Source organism: Neofelis nebulosa, chromosome 6, assembly GCF_028018385.1.
Source record: "Neofelis nebulosa isolate mNeoNeb1 chromosome 6, mNeoNeb1.pri, whole genome shotgun sequence".
NCBI classification, from domain to species: domain Eukaryota; kingdom Metazoa; phylum Chordata; class Mammalia; order Carnivora; family Felidae; genus Neofelis; species Neofelis nebulosa.
Window position 1 is genome coordinate 142,556,879 of NC_080787.1, and position 18,281 is coordinate 142,575,159.

General features: G+C 39.7%; 1 protein-coding gene across 8 annotated transcripts in view; it reads right to left on the reverse strand.

The window, feature by feature from the left end:
• IPCEF1 (interaction protein for cytohesin exchange factors 1) overlaps positions 1 to 18,281 on the reverse strand; it is a 180,556-nt gene that overhangs the window by 88,111 nt on the left and 74,164 nt on the right. The gene's annotated exons all lie outside the window — the stretch shown is intronic.

Genomic DNA, 18,281 nt, shown 5'->3' on the forward strand with positions numbered 1-18,281 from the left:
AAATGTGGGATTAAAGTGTTCATAAAAGCATATTATCTCGGGGCGCCTGGTGGCTCAGTCAGTTAAGCGTCCGACTTCAGCTCAGGTCATAATCTCGCAGTTCGTGGGTTGGAGCCCCGTGCATCAGGCTCTGTGCGGACAGCTCAGAGCCTGGAGCCTGTTTTGGATTCTGTATATGTGTGTCTCTCTCTCTGCCCCTCCCCTGCTCTCACTCTCTCTATCAAGAAAATGAATAAACATTTAAAAAATTAAAAACAAAAAGGATATTATCTCTTTGATACAGGGGGAGGCATTTCTAATTTGACTGATGAATTTCACAATAAAAGCAATTAACTCAGTGGCCTTTTAACACAGAGCTATACGGCAACATTTAAAACCAAGTTCGTAAAATAAGCCAGAAGTTTATTTGTACATGGGTCAGTATCCTTTCACATCTACAGCAAGACATGCATGTTATTTACATACTTAATATTGTGTTGTATATAAACAAATATCTGAAAAATGAAAATATTTTCCTCTTTATGATGAACAACACAGTGTAAGATGGGGAAATATTTGCTCGAATACTATTCTGATTATATTCACTAAGCAATTTCAAAAATGTAACTAATCCCTGTGCCTCAGAAATCCCAACTTTAGTATGAAGATGAGCTGCTTTTGATGTATTACACTTTGTAGTGGATGACCTGAAAGACAACATGCTCTGTGGTTTCAAGAAAAGTGGATGAAAACAAAAAGAAAGAAAACCCGTATTTTCAGACTTTGATCAGCAAGAAACTTACTAAACATGCTCCAGCCACTGAAACTCTTCCAAAACAGAGAGCCTTTCAATCTCGTTCTCCTTACCACCAGAGATACAGACTCATAATCTGCATGACTTTATGCCTTACACCATGGTTCCCAAATCTCAAAGAATGCATACCCCTTTTTAATGTCAAAAACACCATATCTATATTACGTAGATATGAATAAAACATTTATTTGGAAAATGCCAAATGAAAAAAACCATAGTAAAAATGATTGGCAAATTTAATTACTTAATTTTTATTTATTTTAAAAAAATAGACTAAAACCTAAATAAAAACACAAGCTGCTGATAATATCTGCAATATATACTTAATACATAATAATCAATTAAAAAATGGGCGGAAGACCTAAGTAGCCATTTATCCAAAGAAGACATACTTAGGACAACAGACACATGACAAGATGCTCAACCTCACTGATCATCGGGGAAATGCAGATCAAAACTACAAATGAAGAAAAAAAAAGCTACCCAAAACTATGTCACCTCACGCCTGTCAGAATGGCTAAAATCAACAACACCACAAACAACAGGTGTTGGTGAGGATGTGGAGAAAGGGGAACCCTCCTGCATTCTTGGTGGGAATGCAAACTGGTGCAGCCACTGTGGAAAACAGTATGGAGGGGTGTCCTCAAAAAGATAAAAACAGAACTGCCCTACAATTCAGCAACCACACTACTAGGTGTTTACCCAAACAATACAAAAATACTGATTCAGAGGGATACACGCACCCTGCTGTTTATAGCAGCATTTCCTGCAATAGCCAATTTATGGAAACAGACCAAGTGTCCATCGACTGATGAATGGATAACAAAGAGGTGGTGTATATATACAATGGGAAACCACTCAGCCATAAAAAAAAAAAGAATGAAATCTTGCCATTTGCAACAATGTGGAAGGAGCTAAAGAGTAATATGCAAAGCCAACTAAGTCAGAGAAAAATATCGTATGATTTCACTCATCAGTGGAATTTAAGAAACAAAACAAACAAGCAAAGGGAAAAAATAGAGGGAGGCAGACCAAGAAACAGATTCTTGACTATAGAGAACAAACTGATGGTTAGGAGAGTGGAGAGAGGTGAAGGGTGAGGGGCGGGTGAAATCGGTGGTGGGGATTAAGGATTGCACTTGCTGTGATGAGCACAGGGTGTTGTATGGAAGTGTAGAATCACTATATTGTACACCTAAAACTAATATAACACTGTATGTTTTGGGGGTTTTTTTCTAAATTTTTTAAAAATGTTTATTTATTTTTGAGACAGAGAGAGACAGAGCATGAACAGGGGAGGGGCAGAGAGAGAGAGAGAGACACACACAGAATCTGAAACAGGCTCCAGGCTCCGAGCTGTCAGCACAGAGCCCGACGCGGGGCTCGAACTCACGGACCGTGAGATCATGACCTGAGCCGAAGTCGGACGCTTAACCGACCGAGCCACCCAGGCGTCCCTATAACACTGTTATCTTAACTGCAATTGAAATAAAAACCTTTTAAAAATCATCATTATAAAGAGTTCTTAAATACCGATAGGAAAATCATAAGCAAACTAATAGAATAACAAGTGAAGAAAATTCAAAAATAAAAATACAAATGACTGATGTTTAACCTCATTAGCAATAAGTGCAAAATGGAACAACATGATTTCATCTTTACTCTTCAAGATTAGTACACACACACAAATTAAGTGGTAGAAGCCACATTTGGTGAAGGTGTGCTGCAAAGAATAATTTCGTGTTGTTGGAATGTCAAATTATTACAGCCTCGCTGGAGGGTGGTTTTCCGAGATGACGGCGATGACAATCAGCGACCACCAACATTTGCGGAGTCGTCGCTATTTGCTATCAACCATGCTATATACTACCATCCTAAACATGCAAAGAGTTTTATAATGTATTCTTACTGAAAATACATCTCATACATCAGTGCATTGGGGGGGAAAGTCTGAAGATATTTGTAGCAGAATGTGTGCAGTAATCATCTCTGAGAACTGGAATAACCACATAATGTATTGTTTGCTCCCCAATGTATTTATTTCCTACCATAAGCATTTATTTATAAAACAAAAATGTTCGGATAAAATGCTATAAATATTTTATTGGCTCTTTATAGCAATGTATTTTTAATATCCGTTGATTGAGCAAATACATAATAAGCAAAAGCTGGTTTACATTCAGCAGCACTTTTAGACAACGAAGGTTGTAAACTTGCAGAAGTTAAGAGCAAAGCTTTGGAATGGTCTGGACTGGATTTAAATCTCAGTTTGCCAATTTACTGTGTAATATTGGGCAAATGACTGATATTATGAATATGCAAATGACTGGGCATTGTAGTAGTATTTCTTTCTTAGGGTCAGACAAAAATGAAGTGAGAAAGTATCGTTATAATACTCATAGCAGTACCTGACATGTTAAAAATATTCAATAAATTCTTTTACCATCATAAAACATATTTATGCCTTAAGCACACACTTATTAAAGGTCAACTATATATACCCTTTAAATATGATGTAAAGCATTGCTGTGTAAACTTTCCTGATTCGGAGGGATCACCAGCCCCTCCCCTAGAATAACATAATGGCTACATTTGTTGTATTTATTGAGCCATTCCTACATCCTCTACCAGTTGATGATTTTCATGTCTCATGCCATCTGATTTTACAATCACCTATGAATAATCCACTATTATTACTCCCATGTCTCAGAAGAGGCAACTCGGAAACTTAGAATCCGGATATTTCCAGATTCAAACCCAGGCTCCACAGCCTGCTCTCTTAATTCTCTTAACCTTCGCTCCCCCCAACAGGACAGTGTTCATAATTAACCGTTCAATAGCCATGGCATTTTACATACCACGATGCTGTGGGCAGGTCTACCTGATTGGACAATGAGAATATCAAAGGTAGAGGCAAGACCCATACATCTTCATGCCCCTGAGCCTATCCCAGGGAAGCACACAGCTTAGGCAAGAGTTGTCAGAATGGTTTTTTTAACTAATAGATCCCACCATCAGAATACCTTATTATTTCAGTGGAATTCTGAATGTCTTCACTCGGCCAGATTTCTAATAGCAAAATAAGCAGAACTGACAGAAGAGGATAGAAGACAGAGAGAAAAAATTCAGCGCTGATTCTTCCATTAAGCATTGGAGTTTGTTGTCACTGATATTAAGCCTTCCTTTGATCATGCAGAATATGTCTCTTATACATATTGTATTCCTTAAACTCCTAACAATCTCTTGGGTGTGTTCACTGTGTCTACACCCATTGCAACCACCATAGTCAAAGGTACCTCTTTCCTGAACCACCGCAGAAACATCCCAGCTGATGTCCTAGCTTTACTTCTTACCCAGAGTGATGTTTTTTCAATGCACGTTTAACTATCCTCTCTCTCCTTAAATCTCTACCATGGCCATTGAAACATGAGGTAAAGACCAATATCATGAAAATCTACAAGGAAGGCTTTGCCTGGCCTCTGCCTCCTCTCCAGTCCCATCTTGGATCATTTCCATGTCTCTTTCTTTCCTGACTCACTAGTTTTTTTTTTTTAATTCCTTAAGCATGTTTCTACTAATCTCAGGAGCTTTATGCATGCTCTTCCACAGCCCGCACCCAAGATGGTTTATCCCTATCATTTAATCTTTACCTATACCTACCATTTAAGCCTGTAGACCAAAGGTCATTTAGTCAAGAAAGCTTTCCCCAGTTCCTCTGAGAGATCAATCCCCTTTTGCATTCTCTCCTGGCATGTTATCTTTTTTTTTTAATTTTTTAATAATTTTTTATGTTTTTTTTTTTTGAGAGAGAGACAGACAGGGTGGGAGGAGCAAAGGGAGAGAGACAGAGGATCTGAAGCAGGCTCTGCGCTGACAGCAGGGAGCCTGACGTGGGGCTCAAACTCACGAACCATGAAATCATGACCTGAGCCAAAGTTAGATGCTTAACTGGCTGAGCCACCTAGGCGCCCCAGCACGTTATCTTTTAGACATAGAAGTTCTCATAATTGTACTGAATTATTAATGTTACAATTGGTTCTTTAACATCTGACTCCCCACTATAGTATAACTGACCGAAGGACAGGCACTATATCTTCTCTTGTTCACTTGTTTACTGCTGTATCCCTAGTCTTAGTACACACAGGGATTCAAAAGACATTTGGGGAGTAAATGAATTAAAAACACAAACGATAAAAGTACTCAACTTTGGATGAGTTTCCATAAGGAAAACCTATAAATTCTAATTTTGTTTGTTTGTTTGTTTAGGGGAATGGTGCGGTCAGGAATATCCCACTAGAATTATCCTTCCCAATCTGCAGGATGTGGTGATGAAACTGTGTTGATGTCAGACTTCCCTAATTCAAAGAGCTGATGGGTAGAAACAATATGTGCTCAGGGGTGGGGGCAGGGAGGAATAAGTGGGGAGACCTAGGCATGGATGTTGCAGTGCAGAGGCTATGTATATTAAGTAAACAGTTTACTCAATAATTTTAGAGTTTCAGCACTTCTTAAAATAGTGAACATACATGAAATCTAAAATTTCACCAAAATTATTCAAAGATAATTTGGGACAGAAGAATCATCAAAACAATTTAAGCCCAACTCTGGCTTCTCCTCTTCCGTAACAAAGCACATGGCATAACCCAGAAGAATTAAGAAGTGAAATGGTGGTCACGGAGACTAATGTAAACACATTTGCTTATTGTTTCGACAAAGAGAACCAGCTCAGCTAACCCTGTTACAGCACACATGTTATCTACATATTGACACACTGAATATATAGGTCCAAGATTTTGATAAAAATACTTATAAAGCACACAAAGGAGTTTATGAAAAATAAGAATGACACTGACAAAAGTGTTTTGAAAGTAGTAATTTTGCCTTATTCCCAACCCTTCATGAGAATATTAGTTTAAGCAAGGTGCCCATAAGTAAAAAGAGTTAAAAGGAAGGAGTTTTTTGACATGTCTTGACAAAGGAGTTTTTTTGCTAAAGGATTTTTGTATAATTCCCAGGACTTAAAAATGTGTAAGAACCCAATGACAAGACAACAAATAACTTTCATAAATCAAGAGGTTTCAGTTCTTTGCTGTCAACAAAATTGAAGGAAAATCTATTTTAATGGTTTGTTAATTATTAAAAGGAGTTGTGACAGATCACATATACTTGGCATATACTTGGAAAGAATTCAAAAGTGCTTCTTCATTTCCATCTATTTATTTATGTGAAAAACAGTTTTAAGTGCTCACATATATAAAAGCCAACAATAGGATTAAAATTTTCTCTGAACTCTCTCTCATTCTAGCAATAAATAATATTTACCTAGAAGTCGTTCCATAATTAGAGGAAAAGCCTCATCTATCTCATTAAATGGTTCATTTTCAATAAAACCATGTACCTCTTGTATTAATCATTATTTGTCAAAATAACATATTCATGTTGTCAAATTATATACTACTAACAATTATGATATAACCCACTCCAAATGAAATCTTATTGGCTTAAAGAATTATGACACACAAAAAATTAAATTAATTTCAGTTTAAATATGTATTTTTTTTTTGCTGAAATGCATAATGTCATCAATGAAAGTTTTTGAAGCAAAAAATAAATTATACAATTGTGCAAAAATCCATGGAGTAGTAGAATGAAAATATGAGTTTTGGGGGGCATGGGGGTAAATAAAACAATGTAAAATTAAAACTCTAAAGATGACTTTTAAAAAATAATTAATGAAACATATAAAATCTCTGTGTTATTTAGATCGCCTAGGTTATATTTAAGTATAACCTTTTATATATTTTTATATATATTTAAATATAATCTTTTTACTATCAAGACTTATCATACGCCAGAAGTGACATCTTTTGCAACCATTTAAACATACAATGAAAATTCTAGGTGACAATGTAAAGTGTCAGGGAATATATCAGGCTTCCAAATTACTTTCTGGGTACACGGCCAAAATAACACGTTTCAAAACTACTACACACCCACATGGGTTAGGGTCAAACATTTCACTCCGCCACTCCTTAAATGTGGAAACCTATTAAAATCACTTAATTTCCCCGAATAGTGAAAGAGAAATACTAACAACCAGCTCAGGGATTTCGTGAGAATTAGATGAAATATCACATGAGGAATTTGCAGGACTTTATGCAGGCTCACTAAATGGGAACAATTACCTTGAATGGGAGCAATTACTTAGAAATGGTTTAGCTATAGAAAACTATTCCTCCTGATGGAATTAGCACAACTAGAAGGATGTGAGCAAGTGTGATAACAGGTTTCATCAAATAAAATAGCGTTTACTCTTCAAGGTTGATTAAACTTCCTAACCTACCCTCCTAGAGACATTTTGGGTGCCTTGTTTCAGAGTTTAGCGGTTTCAGGGGATAGTTTTCTCAGTCACATTGAAGACAGTTATCTTCTTTAAAAACACAATTCCTTAACACATCACAGCCAAAACAGTAAGGTCGTAAATATATTTTTACGTTTGCGAAATGAAATAAAATGTATTCCTGATAAGTTCTGTAACTGAAAAAGTGGAAAACACATTTCATTACCAAATGAATAATAAAGTTAATTTCAAAGAAGAAAAATTCCTTAATGTATACTGGTTGTCATGGACTGAATGTTTGTGTCCCACCAACCCCCCCCCCCCCCAAATTCGTATGTTGACCTTTCATCCCCATGTGATGTGTTTGGAGGTGGGGCCTTTGGGAGCTGATTAGGTCATGACAGTGGAGTCGCCATAAATCGGATTAAGGCCGTTAAAGAGGCTGGAGAGCTAGTTCACCCTCTTTCTACCACGCGAACAGACAAGGAGAAGAGTCGCCAGTCTGCAACCCAGAAGCTCCTACCAGAACCCAACCATGATGGCACCATGATCTTGAACTCCCAGTCTCCAGAACTAGGACAGATAAATCTGTGTTGTTGACATGTTACCCAGTTATGTATTTTGTTCTAGAAGCCCAAGCTGACTAAGACGCTAGTGAAGAAGCATTCTGTTTTGTTTTAGACACAAACAAAATGCAAGTTTATTCTGGCAACTCATTTTAGAAACTATTTAGCAAATTAGTTAAGTCAAAACTATGGACTCTGGTCTTATGTCACTTTGGAACCAGAAAATAAACCAAGAATATCAACATGGCAACCAATGCTATACAGGCAGTTGCTAGTATAATTGGTTGGGTTTTTTTTTTTAAGAGCAAAGAAAAATTCACTAAAGGTAGTTATTAGTTCAACTGGTCCAAAAGTAGCCCCCTTGATGATTTTTCCCCCCTAAACCTTATATTCTTTGGAATGGTGCAGCAAAACCAGTACGAGCCTACTGTAATAAAGGTTTTCAAAAAGAAGACGATTTAGATGAGCACGGGGCATTGTATGGAAGTGTTGAATCATTATATTGTACACCTGAAACTAACAGTACATTGTATGTTAACTAACTGGAATTTAAATAAAAACTTTTTGAGAAAAGGCAATTTATTGTGATTTAAAGACAGTTTTTCAAGCGAAATAAACCGTGGCCTAAGCTGCTTCCTTTTTTCTTTTCTCACAGAGCAAGACAACACTGAACCAAAATTCTAAAAACCCACATACTAATTCACAACATGCTTACCCTTTAAAATGACAATGCTCGCATTTGACAAGATATTCGCAGAGCAACAAATGGATTTATAGAAAGTCCATGAACATAAGCAAACCACGTGCATTACTGTTAGTCCAGGAACTAGAGCGAAAGAGGAAATAGAAAATGCTGGTCACTCTTAGAGGCAGAAGTCTCCATCGTCCAAAAGCATGAAATACATGTGGCAACAAAGTGAGCATTTAACTAGCAATGAGAACAGTAAGCAAGCATCCTCTGTTACATGGTACTCCGTCATAGCAATGCCATGGGAAGCAAGAGAGAAGACTCATCTTTGCTCATATATAAAAGCATAGGGCATGAGATAATCCATTAGTGTTGCCAATTAGCAGAAGATCCCTTGTTAAGGCAGAGCAGGAGAGAAGCAAGCAAAATACAAGATGATTCCCTTTTGAGCACAAATACCATGATGTATGGCATGGGGATGGGCTGGAGCTGTTACTTTGTCCAGGAAATTCAAAAAAGGAAAAATCCTTTTCCAAATTATCTCAAACGTTTTTTCTTTTAAATTTAAGCTCCGTTGTCATTCTGATTCCAATCCATTCCCTGCATGCTTTTAAAAATCCTCAGTTTTTTTCTTTTCTCTCTCATTCTTTTCTCTTTTTATTGTGAAGTTTCCCAGTCGTTTTGTTACATTTCTTTTCTGCCGTCTCTCCACTTTGAGGATGAACTGACAGATGGTTTTCAGAGCCACAGCTTTTTTAAACAAACTATGATGATTAAAATTACTTTATTTTCAACACCACCGAAATGCTGTGATACATCATCCGAAGAGACTGGCAGACCTCTCCCTCGCTTGTCCATTCTTACATTCCCACAGAAGCTGCCAGCCCTGACAGTAAAGACTCGGACAGAAAAATTTACAATTCTAAGCGAGGATAGTTCCTCTGTCAGCCAATCATGTCAATGTCTGCTCCCAATCGACTATTTTACTATGGTAACAAGCAGGTGGCAAACTGCAAGACATCTTGAACAACCTGCCTCTTCTACCTCCCGGAAGAACCTGCACCACCAGGTGCACGAGGCTCTTGACCACGCCCCCTTGGGAAGGCACGAAACTCCTTTGTGTCCCTGGACTGGAGGGGTCTCTGGCCCTTCTGTGAGCCTCCAGAACCCCAAAGTCCAAAGATTGCGGTCTGCACCCCCGCATGCCTGCCCTTAGGGCTCAGGTAAGTGGGCCATGCCCTATGCATCTCACCCTGTGCCCATTGCTCCTTTTGAGGCGCTCTCCTTCCCCAGCTCATAGGGTTCACTAGATGCTGGAAGAGACTCAACCCCATGGGGCTGATTCTGTTCCCCTGATTGTCTTAAATTCCATCATGCCAGCCCTATAAGTGATTGCTCCCACAGGCCTTCCAGAATTAGGCTAGCACGCTTTCAGCTCTTCGAATTATTTATATAGGCAAGGGCCCTGCAAAACATATTTGCACACCCCTCTAAACACACACACACACACACACACACACACACACACACACACACATCCTAACAGCAGCCTTGTACAGTGATGCAGATAAAACCTGCACGGTACCTACTTCCTCTTCCAGGCGGTGACAGATCCCAGGAATTTCTAGGAGCCAGTCCTTCTAAGGTTCAATCTAGCTGTGTGCTTAGGTCTGATCTAGGACATTTGTGGCTGAAACTCAAGGAATCTTCTCAAAGGTTGATAGTAGCACCAAGACACCACATCAAGTAGGGAAAGGGCCACTAGGCCTCTGGTGAGGCCACAGGAAACACTAGGAGCCCCCAGGCCAAGTCTCAAAGTCCACTACAGTCTGACCCAGGAGCTCACCCTGGGTCTCTCCAATGGCAGCCCTTGAGTAACAGCAGCTGACTCCTTCCCCCCCACACCCCTGTTTGTGGTGAGAGAAGATGCAGTGCTCTAAGGTGGACCGGGCATGAACAGCAAGTGATGGCCCTTACCTTTCTGCAATTCGCATCCCTCAATTTCTCCACTTTATTGTTCTTTATTCGGCAAGAATCATAATCCTATTTTCTCTGCGTGGAAGATAGCACACTTTCAGCGTGTGTGATCCGGACTGTACACACACTGCTCTGAGACAGCCAGTCGTTCTAATTCAGCTTTGCCAAATGGCCTTCCACTGAACGTGTTCCACCAGAGTGAATAAAGTATACCCTATGGAGCAGTGGTCTCTACCACGGGACCATTGCTGGCTGCAAGAAAGCCAGAGAAAGAAAACCTATTACAAAAGCTGCCTGCTGTTTGCACCTATTGAGGTGGAATTGGGGCCAAAATTCCTCTTTTGTCTGGCTAGCTCTTTCATTGGGAAATATCACTTTAACAGGCCTTATGATTTTGCAAAGGTAGTGCCCAAGGCCTTGTCAGAGAGGATGAGTAGAGAATAGAGAGACCATAGGGAGCTAAACTGTTACGCATAATAATGGAAAGGCTTCCTTTTTCAAGAACAAGGTGACTGGAGTAACATTACCAACATGGTGACAGAAGTGTTTGCTTTTTTTTTTTCCAAAGTTTATTTATTTATTTTGAGAGAGACAGAGGGTGCAGGCTGGAGGAGGGGCAGAGAGAGAGGAGAACAGAGGATCCAAAGCAGGCTTTGCACTGACAGCACAGAGCCTGATGCAGGGGCTCAAAGTCACAAACCGTGAGATCATGACCTGAGCCAAAACCAAAAGTCAGACACTTAACCGACTGAGCCACCCGTGCACCCGGATGTAAGTTGCTTCTTACTTTGCTGCCTCTCACAAGAAGAACAAGTAACATCTATTCAAGAACAAAACACCATTGAGAGAATTCTAGAGCATAAGGGTGAGGCTGAAGTAGCTCCCTGCACCTCAAAGCCCAAGATGATACCTCAGAAGGGTAAGAGAAATGGCTACATGTTGACTACATCGCCTCTCCCCCAAGACAGGGCAGCACCATGTGCAGAGATCTCCCCTGAGAACCCAGCTTCCCAGCGCTGTGAGTCACTTTCTAGGAGACTCTACCCTAACATCGTACCGCAGGGATTGCAGAGGAATCTGTAGGGCCCAGCTCCCAAAATCTGACCATGACGGAGAAGGAAGGTTGGGCTGGCAACAAGCAGCACACAGATCTTGGGAGACCAAGTTCATGCCTGCAGTGCCCAAGTAGTAAACTCAACCAGAGCTTTGTTCATCTACAGAACCAAGTTGGGGTCGCGCTCTGACCAGGGAACTCTGGGGTGGCGGGGGCGGGAAGGAGGGGTGCAGATCTGTCTGTTTCAGATCCTCCAACAAATTTTGTCAGCCACAGAGCTGTGTGGCCCACGTCCAGGCAAGATGCCGAGTCATAGCCCCACCTGCTGTGGAGAGTGCCTTCCAGCCCCATCTGACGAAAAAGGCTGATGAACTCCTGGACGCTGTGCAGCCCAGTGGCACTGGAGCCAAGAGGCAGGTGGACAGAGCTGATCTCCCCCAAGGCAAAGCCAGTACCAAGTGTGAAGGCTTCCCGGGCTATACGCTGGCGGATGAATTAATTCATAGCCAAGGCTGAAGGTAGCTCCCGGCTCCTCCCAAATAGACAACCCATTTGGGAAATTGACAATGGCCTGGGGTGGCTCCTCCCCTCCCACCCAGGCAAGGGGCTAAGATTTGGCCCCACCAACTGCAGAGAGTGTCTTCTGGACCCATCAAATCAGAAGGGCTGGAGAAAACACCTGAAAGGTACGCAACCTAGTGGTGCTTGAGTCAAGAGCAGAGCAGACAGAGCCAGTGGTTTGCACAGCAAAGTCAGACAGGTCAGCTTGAGTTAAGACAATGAACAAAGAGCTTTATTGGCTTTAGAGCTGCTTGCACTATGCTTGGGCAGGGAATCTAATTCATAGCCCTACTCATCACTGAACACAGCCTTCAGCCTGTCTGACAAGAAAACGTAACCAAAGCACACATGAAGCTGCACAGTATATCCCACAGCCCTACGTACAGTGCCACTTGAACCAAGAGCACAGCCCATGGCTTCCCCCATCTGCAGAGCAAAATGGGGGGATTCACCTGACTGGGAAATTCAGGACACACTCAGGCCGGATTCAGGTCCCCAAACAACAAGCTGTACGAGGTCTGGGCCCTGGCCTACTGCCCTTCCAGGGTAGGGAAGCTCATTCATAGCTTCAGCTACTACTAAAGACAGTACCCAGTCCCAACCGTCTAGTAAGCCTGGCCAAAGAATTCCCGCCACTGTGGAGCCAATCTTACAGCCTCACTTGGGTAACGAACCAAGCCAGTAGTCCCATCCAACTATTCTCAACCAGTGGCACAGCCCTATCTCCATCATCAGAGCTCAAACAGTTGCCTCAGCCAAAAATAGACAATAGCAGGTCTCACCTGCCCAAAGACATTACCAGCAGACACACCCAGAAACCCAAACTGAGCTAACTGGTGAAAAACTGCCTCTGCCAAAGCAAACCTATAAAGTTCAGAAAAGAAGGCCCATGATTCAAATGCACTGATACCAACAAAAGGAAAGAAGGATCATATAAAAATCAGGTAAATATGACACCACCAAAGAAACTGATAAAGCTCTAATAACTGGCCCCAAAGAAATGGGTATCACTGGACCACCTGGATGGCTCAGTCGGTTAAGCGTCCAACTTTGGCTCAGGTCATAATCTCATGGTTTGTGAGTTCGAGCCCTGTGTCAGGCTCTGTGCTGACAGCTCAGAGCTTGGAGCCTGCTTCAGATTCTGTGTTTCCCTCTCTCTTCCTCTGCCCCTCCCTCACTCTCTCTCTCAAAAGTAAATAAACATTATTTTTTTTAATTACAAACATGAAGGAGGGATAAAGACTTCCCTGAAAAAATAAAAGCTGAGGGAGTTCATTACAACCAACCTGCCTTGCAAGAAATGCTAAAGGGAGCTCTTTGAGTGGAAGTAGAATAATGCTAATTTAACAGCATAAAAATACAAAAAGGTAGTGTAGATTTCACTGGTAATAGTACATATATAGTCATAGTTAGATTTTGCAATATGGTAATAATGGTGCATAACTCATTACTCTAGTTTAAAAGTTAAATGAATGTAGCAAAATGACCATAAATACAATAAACCGTTATTAGTTACACAATATAAAAACATGTAAATTATAATAGCAATAGCCTAAATGTGAGGGGGATAAGAGGTAAAAATGTAAAGTATGAAAATTCTATTGAAATTAATTCATTATCAAATTTTAAAAAGGGTGTTAGAAGTGTAAGATATTTTACATAAGCCTCATGGTAACCACAAGGGGAAATCTTGTAATAATTATGCAAAAGGACATGATAAAGATGTTAAAGCATATGGGTACCAAAAGATATCAAAGCATTCGCAGGGGTGCCCGGATGGCTCAGTCAGTTAGCCATCTAACTTTGGCTCAGGTCACGATCTCATGGTCCATGAGTTCGACTCCCATGCTGGGTAAGCACGAGCCCCTTCTTCAGGTGAGCACGAGCCCTGCCCTGGGTGAACCCCGCTCCCCCCGCCCTCACTCGCTCTCTCTCTGCCCCTCCTGGGATCTTCTCCCACTCTCTCTCTGCCCCCCTGCTCACTTGCACCCTCTCTCTCTCTCTCTCTCCAAAAAAAAAAAAAAAAAAAGCACACACAAAGGGATAAGAAACAAGGAACAATGGATCTACAAAGCAACTGGAAAACAATTAACAAAATGACAATAGTAAGTCTTTACCTATCAATAATTATTTTAAACGCAAAAGGATTAAATTCTTCAATCAAAAGACATAGAATAGCTGAATGTATAAAACAAGATCCAATAATATACTGCCTACAAGATACTCACGTTGGCCTTAAAGACACACATACACTGAGAGTAAAGGGATGGAAAAAGACCTTTCAAGTAAAAGGTAACCACAAAAAGCAAGGGTAGCTATACTTGTATCAGACAAAATATACTTTAAAAATAGTTAAAAGAGACAAAGGTCATTATATAACAATTAACGTGTCGATACATCAAGACAACATAACAATTGTAAATACTTATATACCCAACATTAGAGCACCTAAACACATAAAGCAAAAACTGACAGAGCTAAAAGAAGGAATAAACAGTAATGCAATAATAGTTGGGGACTTTAATACCCCACTCTCTACAGTATATAGGTCATCCAGACAGAGAATCAATAAGGAAACAGCAGACTGGAACAACACTATCGACCAAATGGACCTAACAGACATTCTGTTCAACAATAGCAGTACATATTCTTCTCAAGCACACATAGAACATTTTCTAGGATAGACAATATGTTAGGTCACAAAACAAATCTTAGCATACTCAAGAAGATTGAAAGGATATCAACTATCTTCTCTGACCACAATGTCATGAAACTAGAAATCAATAACAAGAGGAAAATGGGAAAATTCACAAACACATGGAAATTAAACAGAACTCTCTTGAACAACAAATGAACCAAAGAAGAAATTAAAGGGGAAATAAAAATTTTCTTGAGACACAGGGTGCCTGGGTGACTTAGTCGGTTAAGCATCCAACTCTTTTGGCTCAGGTCATGATCTCATGGTTCAGGAGATGGAATCCCACATTGGGCTCTGCGCTGACAGTGCACTGCCTGCTTGGGATTTTCTCTCTCTCTCTCTCTCTCTCTCTCTCTCTCTCTCTCTCTGCCCCTCCCCTGCTCATATACTGTTGCTTGCTCTCTCACAATAAATAAACAAACATTTAAACATTTTTTCTTGGGACAAACAAAAATGGAAATACAACATGCCAGAACTTAATGGGATGCAGCAAAAACAGTTCTAAGAGGAAAGTTCATAGCAATAAACACCTATGAAACAAAGCAAGAAAAATCCCAAATAAAGAATCTAACTCTACACTTTAAAGAACTAGAAAAAGGACAAACTGAGCAGAAAGTTAGCAGAATATAGGAAATAATAATTATAGAAGAAAAAAGTGAAATAGAGAAGAGAAAAACAATAGAAAATATTAACCAAACTTAGAGTTTGAAAAGATAAAATTGACAAACCCTGAGCTAGACTAACCAAGAAAAAAAGAGAAAATACTTAAATCAACAAAATTATAAATAAAAAAGGAGACATTACAATTGATACCACAGAAATTCTAAGGATAATAAGGGGTATTATGAAGAGGCTGTAAACCAATAAACTGGACAACTTAGAAGAAATGGAAAAATTCTTAAAACATACTACTTACCAAGACTGAATCAGGAATAAGTAGAAAATCTGAATAGAATAGTTGCCAGTAAGGATACTGGGTCAATCATAAAAAATATAGATCTCAACAAAGAGAAGCCCAGGACCAGAGGGCTTCACTTGTGACTTTCACCAAACACTTAAAGAATGAACACCAATCTTTCTCAAACTCTTCCAAAACAGTTAAAAAGGAGGGAAGAATCTCAAACTGCTTTCACAAGGCCAGCATTATCCTGATACCGAACCATAAAAAGGACACTACTAGAAAAGAAAACAACAAGCTAATATCCCTGATGAATTGGGATACAAAAATTCCCAATAAAGTGCTAGCAAACCAAATTCACCAGCACATGAAAAGGATTATTCACCATGATCAAGTGGAATTTATCCCTGGGATGCAAGGATAGTTTAAATCAGCAGTGTACAAATCAGTGTGATATGTCACATTAATTAAAGAACAGGATCATTTGATCATCTCAATACACACAGAAAGAGCAAACAAAATTCAGCATCCATTCATCATAAAAACTCAACACATTATGCATAGAAGGAACATATGTCAAAATAATAAAGGCCATAAATGGCAAGCCCACAGCTAACATCATACTCAGTGATAAAAAGATGAAAGCTTTTTCTCTAAGATCAGGAATTGGACAATTGTGCCCACTCTCACCACTCCTATTCAACAAACTACTGGAAGCCCTAGCTAGAGCAATCAGTCAGGAAAAAGAAATAAAAGGTATCAGAATTGGAAAAGAACAAGTAAAACTATCTGTATTTGTGGACAACATACTTTTACGTATAGAAAATCCTAAAGGCTCAACCAAAAAACTGTGGATCTAATCAATGAATTCGGTAAAGTTGCAGGATACAAAATTAGTAGTGTTTCTATAAACTGATGACAACATTTCTAGGAAAGAAATTAATCCCCTTTACAATAAAATACTTAGAAATAAGTTTACCTAAGGAGGTAAACTAAAAACTACACAACTTTGAAAAAAGAAATTGAAGGAGACACAAATAAATGGAAAGGTATTCTGTGCTTATGGATTGGAAGAACTAGTATTGTTAAAATAATCAGTACTACCAAAGCCATCTATAGATTCAATTCAATCCCTATCAAAATTTTTACAGTAGAAAAAAACACTCCTAAAATTTATATGGAAACTCAAAAGACTCTACCTAGCCAAAGAAATCTTGAGAAAGACCTAAACAGGAGGTATCATACTTCCTAACTTCAAGCTGTACTATAAGCTATACTCATCAAAACAGGATGGTAATGGCATAAAAAGAGACAAATAGACCACTAGAATAGAGAGCCCAGAAATAAACCCAAGCATATATGGCCAACTAATATTTTATAATTATTATTTCTTAGAGAGAGAGAGAGAGAGAGCGCACACAAGTGGGGGAGGGGTAGAGAGAGAGGGAGACACAAAATCTGAAGCAGACTCCAGGCTGTCAGCACAGATCTCAACGTGGGGCTCGAACCCACAAACCATCAGACCATGGCCTGAGCCAAAGTCAGATGCTTAACCAACTGAGCCACCCAGGCACCCCATGGTCAACTAATATTTGACAAAGGAGCCAAGGATACTCAGAAGAGAAAAGAAAGTCTCTTCAATAAATGTTGCTAGATAATTAGATATTCACATACAAAAGGATGAAACTGAACCCATATGTTAGAAGGTGGAGGAGGGACAGTAAGTATCTTCCAAATTAAGAAGGCACTTTGAGACCAAAAACCAAAGTAAGCCACTACATACTGTTTACAGAGTTTTTTCAGAGTAACTTACTGCCAGTGGGATCGGTCATCTGTGATGACCCAGGCATTATGGAGCTATTCTCCACAAAGCTCAGACCTTAATCCACAGGTTTTATAGAGGGGCATTGTGATGAGGTCAAAGGGTAGTTAACTAAAGCTGTGCCATCTGTGTGCTAAAGGATCTCTACTAGTTATCTAAAGTGATGCCATCTGTGTGCTAGAGAGAAGCTCAAAACAAGCCTTTCTGCCTTCTGGTCAAGACATACATTAACCTCCAAAGGGCCTGGAACACATAGCCCTGAGGGAGGTCATTGTGCAGAAAAGTACAAGATGGAGGGCCAAAGATGGATTCAGTATTGTCAGCACTCCTACGCTGTATCTTTTACCACCCACAAAAATTAATTTGAAATAGATTAAAGACCCATTTTTGATTGGATTATTTGTGGTTTTTCTGCTCTTGAGTTGTGTAAGTTTTAGTAATACCTAAAACCATGAAACTCGTAGAAGAAAACATAAGGAAAAAACCTTCTTGACATGAGTCTTAGTAATGATTTCTTGGATATGACATCTAAAACACAAGCAACAAAATTAAAAATATATGTGGGACCAAATCAAACTAAAAAAGCTTTTGCACAGCAAAAGAACCCATCAACAGGGGCACCTGGGTGACTTAGTTAGTGAAGCGTCCAGCCCCTGATTTCAGTTCAGGTCATGATCTCATGGTTCATGAGATCGAGCCCTACATCAGGCTCTGCATTGACACTGTACAGCCTGCTTAGGATTCTTTCTCTCTGCTCTTCCCCTGCTCTCTCGCTCACTTGCTCTCCCTCTCTCTCTCAAAATAAATTAACTTGTAAAAAATGAACCCATCAACAAAGTAAAAAGACAAACCTACAGAATGGGAAAAAAATACATCCAAACCAT